General features: G+C 28.1%; 1 long non-coding RNA gene across 2 annotated transcripts; it reads right to left on the bottom strand.

Moving 5' to 3' along the window:
- Positions 1-1,808: 1,808 nt before the first annotated feature.
- On the bottom strand, positions 1,809-9,661 carry LOC147810978 (uncharacterized). Of its 2 annotated transcripts, XR_015433075.1 has the most exons (4): positions 9,437-9,661; positions 6,336-6,369; positions 5,668-5,712; positions 1,809-2,001 (listed from the first exon to the last, which is right to left on the bottom strand). It is a non-coding gene; the product is annotated as an uncharacterized LOC147810978 (long non-coding RNA). The 2 variants fall into 2 exon arrangements; XR_015433074.1 differs by lacking the exon at positions 6,336-6,369 and having other exon boundaries at positions 9,437-9,628.
- Between the last annotated feature and the right edge of the window lie 1,096 nt (positions 9,662-10,757).

Below are 10,757 nucleotides of genomic sequence, written 5' to 3'. Positions count from 1 at the left end.
TACCCCATGCAAACTTACCCTTTAGTTAATCTGTCATAACGAATAGAGAAGTCCAAGCAGAAGCTGATCAACATCCTTAAATGGAATAAATCAATCAATTTTCGTAGTCACAATTTCGTGGTTGTAAATGGCAATTAGCTGCTTGTACTATTCCTACTGAACGATGCATATTCTTATTTCACTAGAAACGGTATTTTCATTAATTATTATCTGTGGATTGCCAAAGTAAGTTAAGTAACGACAGCTTCGACATCTCAATAAAGAAAACAATTAAATATTAAAGAGCGTGAGATAAACTTCTATTTCAATCAAATAGGGCTATAAGTTAACAAACATCACTGATGTTATCTTTCAAATATTAGAAAATAGAACAATCTTTTTGCAGTTTTTAAGTTGGAAATAATTGGAATAGCGAATTAGTGATGCATCTGGCTCCGGAATTCAAGGATTTTTTGGAATATGGAGCATGAAAGAATAAATCAGCATCGTGGCAAGGATGGGAATAACGTGATAATAAAGCATTTTGAATCCATGTACAACTGGAATTATTTTGCTTAATACAGCCAGTCATTGTTATAAAGATATAAAATTCGATTTCAAAATAAATAGAAAAACAGCAAATAAAACAAAGACCGAAAATAAAGCTAAAAGAAATTAAAAAAAGTTAAGTATAATGTGATTGCTTAAAGAAATGTGGAAAGGGACAAAAAGGACGTGTTTTGCCGTAACCCAAGAGGTTGTTAAATTATGCGTATAACAAATTATGCGAGGTTGACAGTAAGCAGATAATGTGAGGTTGCCCCAGCAAAAACAAATCTGTAGGTCCAGCTCCACAAAACTGCTGTTTGCCACCAGCTAAAGCGACGGGTCTGTGTCGGCAAAAGTCACTTTCAACTGTACTAAAGTGAACGGCTGGCCTCCTGTCGAGCCAACAATACCGGCCTATCGATGGCCGGTAGTACTTAACCCAGCAATTACTGTCTAAAACGCGCTGGGTGAGTGATTGCCCGACATTTTCCAGTAGAGGGTAATCAATGAATCAATAATTGAGGGCCAGCAATTTATAAACACCCAGCAGTATCCCTTTAGTTTATAGAGGTTTACGAGAGGTCATTGACCTAGTTACAGGAGTAATTAAAACTCACAAATCTAATTTTTATTTAATTCAATTAGCTAAATAAATATCTAGCTATCTAATACATTTCTGAATAAATTATTAATATATGAACTAAGAAAATATTTCTAGGTTATTTTTTTCATTTAAATTGTTTTATGCAAAGAATGTTTTTTACACAGTTCAACCCCTTAGTCCTAAAGATTTGCTGTGCACAATCTATGTTTCCACTTATCAATACATTTTTAAACTAGGTAAACATACGTAATAATTTTTTCTTTGCAGTGATATTCTACTTAAAAGCAGAATAATAAAACTGCTGTCTAGAATTATGAAAATTCTGTATCTTACAAGTAATTTTTCAAGTTTTAACTTGAAGTCAATATATATGTCTATAATAACTTGTAGTCAGTATATATATGTTTTAAAATAAAAGCTGTGTTCTTAAGGAATCTAGTGATACTATTGTACCCTATACAAAAATAAATACAACCTACAGCCGATAATATTAAGAGGCTGTCCAGAGATGATCATTTAGTGCGATATTGATCATGAATTCATGTTTTACTGATTATATTTAGTCTTGCAGCAAATTTAACAAAAAAAATAGGTGTACTGGACAAAAATGTACTAATGTAGTCAGTCATGTAATAAGTTGAATGTACCCTGAAATTAGTTAAATGCATAATCAACATTGTCTCTTACAAATATTTTATTATACAAAGACATAACCTTAATCAATACAAATATTACACAAATTTCAATTTAATTTTAAAAATAATAAAAACAACAGAGAAATCATATCTTTGTCTACATAGAATCCCTTGGAATAGCACAGAAGAGTTCGGAAAAACTGCAACAAAAAATGCTTGACATTTTTCGAAATCCTGAAAGAGAGGATAATAAAATAAAAATTATGCAAATCATATATTTTAAAAACATAAGTATTTTTGTGAAAATGAGCTTTTAAAACTAAAATTTCTATCGAAAAGTTTTTGCTTTTATCATTTCATTGATAAATTTTGACTCATCAAATTAGTCTTCAAATTAGTAACACCATGCAAACATACACCTGTCTTATAATTTAGAAAGATTTTGAACATAAAATTCCTTTCTGAATGAAATTATTGAATATTGACTCACGAACCCATTAAGATTGACACCTAGGACATGAAAATCTGACTGTTAAATGAAAAGCTATTCAGGGTGTTCACCTTTTAATTTTGTGCTCACCTTTTCTCAGAAAATATTTAATTTTAAAAAACATGCAGTTTTTTCTTCTTTATTAATTTTATGGTGCTCAATTTTATTGCATTTAATATTTAAAACAATTATGATATCCTAATGTAAATTATTGTTTCAAGGAAAGGTATACAAGAAAAATTACTTTTAAATATATATTACTTACATGCACGAATGTATCAATAGTATTTCTTTTTCGCTTTACTTTAATGATTAAATTTTTAATTGTATACCATTGACAAAAAAAATTTCTAAATTTACAACATTTTTCATATTAAAATAGGCATCAAAACAATAATATGTATTGAATTGAAACCATATGAAAAAAGGTTGCTCAAAATTTGCTAGTTAAAAAGGCAGATAATTTTACAATTCTGTAATAACTTTATAAATCAATAAATTCTTAAATTACTTCAATGGTGATGCTTTGTGAAATTAATGTTTTCCTTATATAAAAAACACTAGAACTAGATAAGAATAACGACAGATTTGACCAATGTCACGATTTCCGTAATGTCTTTATATAACTGGTATAGATGTAAGACAAAAAATGAAAAGTTTACATAAATATTAATAACATTGTTTACATCTCTGATAAAATTTCTTTTCTTCAAATTTTTTTATTAATTTAGTTCCTTCTTTTAACAAAAAATATTTGTTAAATACTCCATTACTATGCCTAGGAATAAAAAAGGGAAAGGTGCTTCCTCAAAAAAAAAGGGTACACCGAGTTTTTAAAGGGCTTTTAATTAACACCGTAAATATTTAACAAAATGTGTACTATTATGTAATAGCTGAATTAACGACTGTAAAATTACCATCCTATACCTACTATTTTACATGTATATTTCAAAAAGTAGTTCTCACCCATTATCAAAATGAGAAAAATTTGTAGCTTACAAAGAAAAAGGAACATGCTAATAGAAAATCATTGTGCTATAGAAAACATTGTGCAATAGAAAAAAATATTGTTAAACTTGAAGGCTTTTTCCATAATTTAAACTATTGACTAATAAACGATAAATTAAAAATAAATATTGAAAGGTACATTTTTTTAAAAAAAAAATATTCATTTCAAATTTTTTTAAAAAATCTTTTAATAAACTTATTGATACTAAAAAAATCTTTTAAAAATTTAACCAGTTGAGAATTAACAAAGTAAATATTTGCAATGGTATCTGAATCAAACTTCTTAACACGAATAATTTTAAAAGTGTGTAATTATCATTTAAACGTTAAATTTTTTAAAAGGAATATTATCAGACAGTGTCGTCAAAGGGCAGTGAGGACGGTTGACCCTTCTCGAGGATGTACACTGCATTTTCATTTGATACAGAAAAATTAGTTGTCATTTTCTGTAGATTAGAATAGCAGGAGTTGCACATTAACCACTTTCAACATATACTTTGTAATAGGATACACACATTATGGACCACAAATAAAAAGAAACAAAACTTATTTAAATCTAATTAATAATTCAGAGAAAAATTAGATTGAAAACATTTAAACCTGTTCGACTGCCAAAGGGCAGGAGCGTTACAATGGACGTTTCCTTATTATAGACTTTTTTTCCTTTTTTTTTAAAATTGCGGGCATTGGGGGGTTGTCCCATTGGCCACAGGAATGCCAGAACTACTACTCTCTTCTCGTTACCCAGTGGGCACCTGTGGTGAAGCAGCGTCCCCCACGTCACACAACCCGTTTATAGGGCGGAAAGTTAAAAAAGAATCTTTAAGAACTTCAACGTTTCAATATGCAATTAAACTGGTTCTGATGTTTTTCATCTCGTTTAACTCATAAGAAAATCGTAAGATTTCTATAACCTTTTTGCTTCTGTCGCACTTAAATGTTAGTTTAGAGACTCCTAATGTGTTTACATTTTAAACTTCTGTTTCAAGAAAACTTTTTTGCTTTCAAAAAGGTAGGTGTATATATTTTTGCCAAATAAAAATATTTTCTACTATTTAAGAATAGATAAATAAGTGAAATGTAGGTGTTATTAACATTATTTCTTAGTTACCATAGATTAAATTTACTTACACATTTTATTGAGAATTTTTTAACTTTTACGGGGCATTTTATTTGCTTGGACAAAAAAATTGTTCTTATCGCAAAAAATTGTTCTACCAAATAATGTCTTAGAAGGCATTCAATATTGTACAGGTTAGTTTCAAGATGCTTCAAATCAGTACTTTGTCGTTACTTTTTTTCTCTCTTTAACCTACACGTTTTTAAGCTATGTTAACAAGGTAGGTTTTTAAATATGATTGTGATTTCACAATCAAAATCTTACTGTACTTAATAAAATTTATAAATATAACACTTTTTTTCATTGAATAGGGAAGTGAAAGATTAAAATGAAAATCAATAACCATTATTAAAATATAAAACTACATACAGTGACCTATCACTTCTGCGCCACCTCTTTTATGTGCCTTTTGCATATATACAAAGGTTTTCAAAGGCCCTTGATCATTATATAGGAAAATAATGATAATTCTTTATGCATCATTCAGAAAATAAATATTTTAACTCAGCACACAATTTTTTTTAAAAGACTAAAATTTTGATTTTATTTTTTGTTTAAATAGAAAAAAATAATCACATTTTTTAGAAAAAGTTTTCAGATTAAAGCAAATAAACAATCTTCGTTACAGATTAAAGGAAATAAGTTACTGGATCTAGTAATACAGTTCATTTTTCTTCCCTATGGGATACTTTTCTTCCCTATGGGATATTTTTCACCTTTATTGTTTCTAGGAAGACATTTTTTTTTTATATGAATTTGAGTAAGGTGTCTTATCTATCACACCACCCACATTGAAACCACCATATATACCACCCATATGCTTTCAAAATTTATCTAGCAGTTTCTTTCCCACCACCAATTAAAACGTTAGTTTTTGGTCAAGGAATGTAAAGCTATAGCGATTACTATTACTCAGTTTCAGCGAAAACAGAGATGACAAAAACATTACTCGAAATCATTAAAAACAATTAGAAGGCGTAGCCGCTATTCACGACTATTTATAGTTTTATTCAGCTATTGAAACTCTTCTATCTAGCTTTTCTTATTTGTATGAACTTACTGTTTTTAAAATCTTATGGACTTTTTCTCTTGGTCCCAAAGACTGAAGCATAATGAGAATTCACTGTATTTTATAAATGAATTTGCTTAATACATTAAAATGTCCCAAATCCTTCTTTAAAATCATAATTCAAATAATAATAATTAAAATAATACTTTTCAAAATAATAAATTATTTATGCACATCAAAGATTTTGCATATGATAAAAGTAATAAAACTTACAGAAATTCATGGTAGACTGGCACAGGTTTACCAACATTTGAAGAGCTAAAAGGGAAAAAAAAGGTCTTATTTTTATGTAAATATTAACTTGAGATATACAGTAAAAATATTTTTCAGTAAACTTTTAGCAGAAATTTAAAAAACATTATACAACAAACACCCAGAAAGATTAAGTAAAAATTAGAATAATATTTTTTAGAAATTTGAATGAGAAAAATAACTTGTAGGCTACGAAATTTTATTAACAGAATCGTCAACAATAAAACAACAAAATTTTCTAAGTTCGGCTCTAGGATCACAAAATATAAGGTCAGCGTTTAAAATCTTCCAAAGAGTTAATTGAAATTTATTTTTTTATTTCCAGTAAAAGATTCTCCACAAAAAATTATTGTAAATTTAGCTTTCGATGAATCTGAAGCTTTTCTTATTTGCATGAACTTACTGCTTACAAAATCTTATACACTTTTTCTCTTGGTCCCAAAAACTAGTGCATAAGGGAGAATTCACCGTACTTCATAAATAAATTTGCTTAATACATTAAAATGTCTCTAATTCTTCTTTAAAATCATAATTCAAGTAATAATAATTAAAATACTACTTCTCAAAGTAATATTAAATTATTTATGTACATCCAAGATTCTACATATGATAAAAGTAAAAAAACTTACAGAAATTCATGGTGGGCTGGCACAGGTTGAAAAGCTAAAAGGAAAAAAAAGGTCATATTTTTGTGTAAATATTACCTTGTATACAGTAAAAATATTTTAAGGTAAACTCTTAGCAGAAATTTAAAAAGTATTACCCAATGGACACCCAGAAAGATTAAATAAAAATTAGAATATTTTTTAGAAATTAGAATGAGAAAAATAACTTGTAGGCCAGGAAATTTTATTAACAGAATTGTCAACAATAAAAAAAACACAAAATATAAGTTAGCATTGAAAATCTTCCTAAGAGTTAATTGAAATTTTTTTTATTCCTACTAAAAGATTCTCGGCAAAAAATTATTGTAAATTTAGCTTTCGCTGAATCTGAAGCTTTTCTTATTTGCATGAACTTACTGTTTTTTAAATCTTATACGCTTTTTCTCTTGGTCCCAAAGATTGGTGCATAAGTGAGAATTCACTGTACTTTATAAATGAATTCGCTTAATACATTAAAATGTCCCTAATCCTTCTTTAAAATCATAATTCAAATAATAATAATTAAAATATTACTTCTCAAAATAATATTAAATTATTCATGCACATCAAAGATTCTGCAGATGATAAAAAAAAAAGTTAATTGATAAATCATTTTAACTATTAATAAATTTAAAAATTTGTCTGTATCAGCGGAATTGGTTGGTAATAGTTGCTTTTCTCAATTTAATTTATTTAAAATAGAGCAGTTTCACATAAAAGCCATTTTTGAAATTTAATTTATTTTGAAGAAAACTTTTCAAAGTGATTATAATCAAATTTTTGTCGTTTCCATATGGTTCGCCCCCTAATACAATAATTTAAAATATGTGCGTTTAAACCCTCACTTTGCTGCGGTCAGACTGACAGGCAAACAACAACTATTTTGCTCAAGCCAAAACAGATTATGAAAATAAAATAAGAAAATTATCAATAAAAAAAAAGCGGCTAGATTTTTTCGTTAAGCTGTGTTTCAAACTACTCGTAAATTTACGTTTAAATTAGTGTTTAATGGAATCTAATATTAAAGCATATTGTGTCTAATAAACTATTATTAATAATTATATTAGTCTAGCACTTTTATACAAAACTCAATATAAGGATTTGATATTTAGTTTAAGAAAAAAAATTCCTTTAAGTGATAAGTGTAAGTGATAAGATGTAAGTTGTCAATGGAATAAGAGTTGAATTTGGAGCACTTCAGCTACTTGGAAAGTGAAGTTGATGAGAGCAGAGACGTAGTACTTCACTCAGTTGGCAAATAGTAGAAATTTCAATTGCAAGTTACCATTGTTACAAACATGAAAGCGAGAAAATTCAATAAATAATAAACACATTAAGTAATAAAACTTACAGAAATTCATGGAGGACTGGCACAGGTTTTCTAACATTTAAAGAGGTAAAAGAAAAAAAAAGGTCTCACTTTCATGTGAATATTAACCTGAGATATACAGTAAAAAAAAATTTCGCTTAACTTTCAACAAAAATTTAAAAAGCATTACACAACGGGCACCCAAAACGTTTGAATGAAAATTAGAATAATATTTTTTAGAAATTAGAATGAGAAAAATAACTTGTAGATCAGGAAATTTTCTTAACAGAATTGTCAACAATAAAACAACAAAGTTCGGCTCTAGGATCACAAAATATAAGGTTAGCATTGAAAATCTTTCAAGGAGTTAATTGAAAAACTTATTTCCACTGAAAGATTCTCTGCAAAAAATTATTATAAATTTAGCTTTCAGTGATTTGGAAGCAGTTATAACTTGTTTTCTCAATAGAATACAAGTTAAATTTGAAGCACCTCGGCTACTTCGAGAGTGGTCAAACATCCTTTTAAGAAGTTGTACTTGTCAATAAAATAGTATCGTATTCTGTCTATAGCGGTCAGGAAATGATTGTAATTTAAATTGTCAACAAGCACAGAGCTCCTGTAGATTTTAGTACTCTAACTAGTCGAAAAGTAGAAATTTTGATCGCATGTTACCAATACGAGAGCGAGTTCATTAAATTAATAATAATAAACACAGTAGGAAATAAGAAAACCTATAGAAATTCATGGAGAGCTGTCACAGGTTTTCCAACATTTTTAAAGCTAATAGAAAAAGAGTTGTTTGTTATTTTTATTGATTATAAATTTTGTTTTCATATTGTATTGAACTTTTATACATTTTTGTAATCCCTATAAAAATCGGGTATTCTTTTATATGAATATTAACTTGAAATTCACAATAAAAACATTATTCACTTAACTCTTAACAAAAATTATGAAGTAACTTAACATTGATTTCAAAATATAAAAGAATTTTGTAATATTTTTTTTTGTGTGTAAGTGGGGTTAGCCAATATACAATTAAGTATGAGCAACTGCGTGCTAAAAAACTTTCCATAATCTATATTTTTTTAGGTTGTTTAACAATTCACAGCACGATTCTTCGTAATTATTTATATTGACATGTACAAATAAATTTTTCATCTTAATTTAAACTATTTAGTATAAATTATTAGACCTTTACCTATTTTTACATTTGAATTTAGCTCAAAAATTTCATTAAAATGAAATACATATAACAGAAAACAATTTTAATATTACTAACAGCAATTAGTTAACTAAAATCTAAATATTATTTAACATAAAGAAATAAGTTTTAATGAAAATTCTTGATTATTAAACAAACCTATTTTCATAATATACTTAGATATACCTGATTTATATCATATGCTACAACATATTATGAATTGCACTTAAAGAGTCATCATACAACAGAATTTATATTTGTTTATGGCGTGCTACTGCTCGATTGTCGCCAAAAATTTGGCGGCGATCTTGGTGTTGATAAAACATTTGTCTGTAGCTTTTCATTGAATTAAATTTAATATTTTTTATTATTCTATCTTAGAAAGGTGTTAATTATGATGTTTTAATTGAATAAAGATGATTGCCTATCTAAAACATAATGCTAAAACAGCACTTCAAACGCGGTTCCTTGTAAACCAAAATCTGCACGTCGTAAACATATTTGAACAATAGTAGATCAAAAATGATTAAAATAATAACTTCAATGTAATAGAAAAAAATAAAACCTTACCTTTTTTAAAATTATCAGAATCTTTAAGACAAGTTAAATATCAGGAACATGAAACATCGTGCTTCTTTTTCTAAACAATAAATTCACAGTTACAGTTAATCGCTCGACCGCTTCAGTGGCGGCAGCAGACAACTTAAACTCGGTGGCCCATTGGGTAAATTCAGACTGACGGGATGGTTCTGTTTGTGAAGTACGGGCCCTACTCTTCCTACAATGTTGGCAAAAGTTCATAGGGCGGCCCAGCAATCAACCCAGCTGACAGTAATTTGCACCGTCACCGTTTAATCAGTACCGTCAGTAATTTCGAAGATGGCCAGAACTTATGTTTTTGCTGGGGCGGTTAGCGGTAGCGGTACACTTACGGTTAGCAGTAGCGGTTGCGGTTAGCAGTAGCGGTTGCAGTTGCGGTAAACAGTAGCCGTCAAATTATGTGAGGTTGACAGCTAACAGATTGATACCACTAAATTTTAAAAAAAGATGGCACAAAATGATCAAAATCAAAATAAAGATTTATGATAGTAAGATCAAATGGCTTACGATTTACATAAAATTTTAAAATGTGAGTGAACAGTGTTTCCAATAACAAAATACTAATGAGAAAAAAGGAACAATAAAGGTACATAATTTTAACACTAATTATCATTTATATCTTTTAATTGTTTCATTGATTTTTTTTGTAATAAACTTAAAGGACAAACTATTTTTTAAACATTCCAACAATTTTTAAATAATTTACGTCGTCATATCGCAAGCATTTATCCAAATCAGCAAAAAAAAGCAATTTCTTTAATTTGACTGTAAAATACAAAATTACAGTTCTATCTATTAATGCACTGTCTATTGTTTAGATATATACGTAAAGATTATGTATGCAAAATTTCAAGTAAATACGACAAGCAGATTTTAAAATACCACTCTTAAAAAGAGAAAAAAATAACGACCAAATACAATTTCAGATATCTGGCTATGTTTGCTGACCTAAGGGTAAATGTTTTAAACTATCATAACTTCCGCTCTAGTTGAGATAGAAACAATATTCAAATGGTTTTTGAGAGATAAAAATGAATTCCTAAACCTTTTATAAAGATCCAATGTTTGATTTAGCCATAACTGGATTAAAAAGATATTCGCGTAACTTAAGTGAAAGAGAAAGTCATAAGATTATTTGCAAAACTATTTATCCAAACTATACCCTTTGTTTTTATCTTTTTCGTATAGATTTATGTGAGAGTGAGAGAAAAATACTTTAAAAGTAGGTTTGAATTAAAATAACTTAATTTAAATTTAGGTAATTTAAAATCCAGAATGAATGTTTTGTTTT

The sequence above is a fragment of the Parasteatoda tepidariorum genome, chromosome 4 (assembly GCF_982258835.1).
Source record: "Parasteatoda tepidariorum strain Cologne lab strain chromosome 4, Ptep-v5.0, whole genome shotgun sequence".
Taxonomy (NCBI): Eukaryota; Metazoa; Arthropoda; class Arachnida; order Araneae; family Theridiidae; genus Parasteatoda; species Parasteatoda tepidariorum.
The sequence above is the reverse complement of the archived record's forward strand: the minus strand, read 5'-3'. Positions and strand labels throughout refer to the sequence as shown.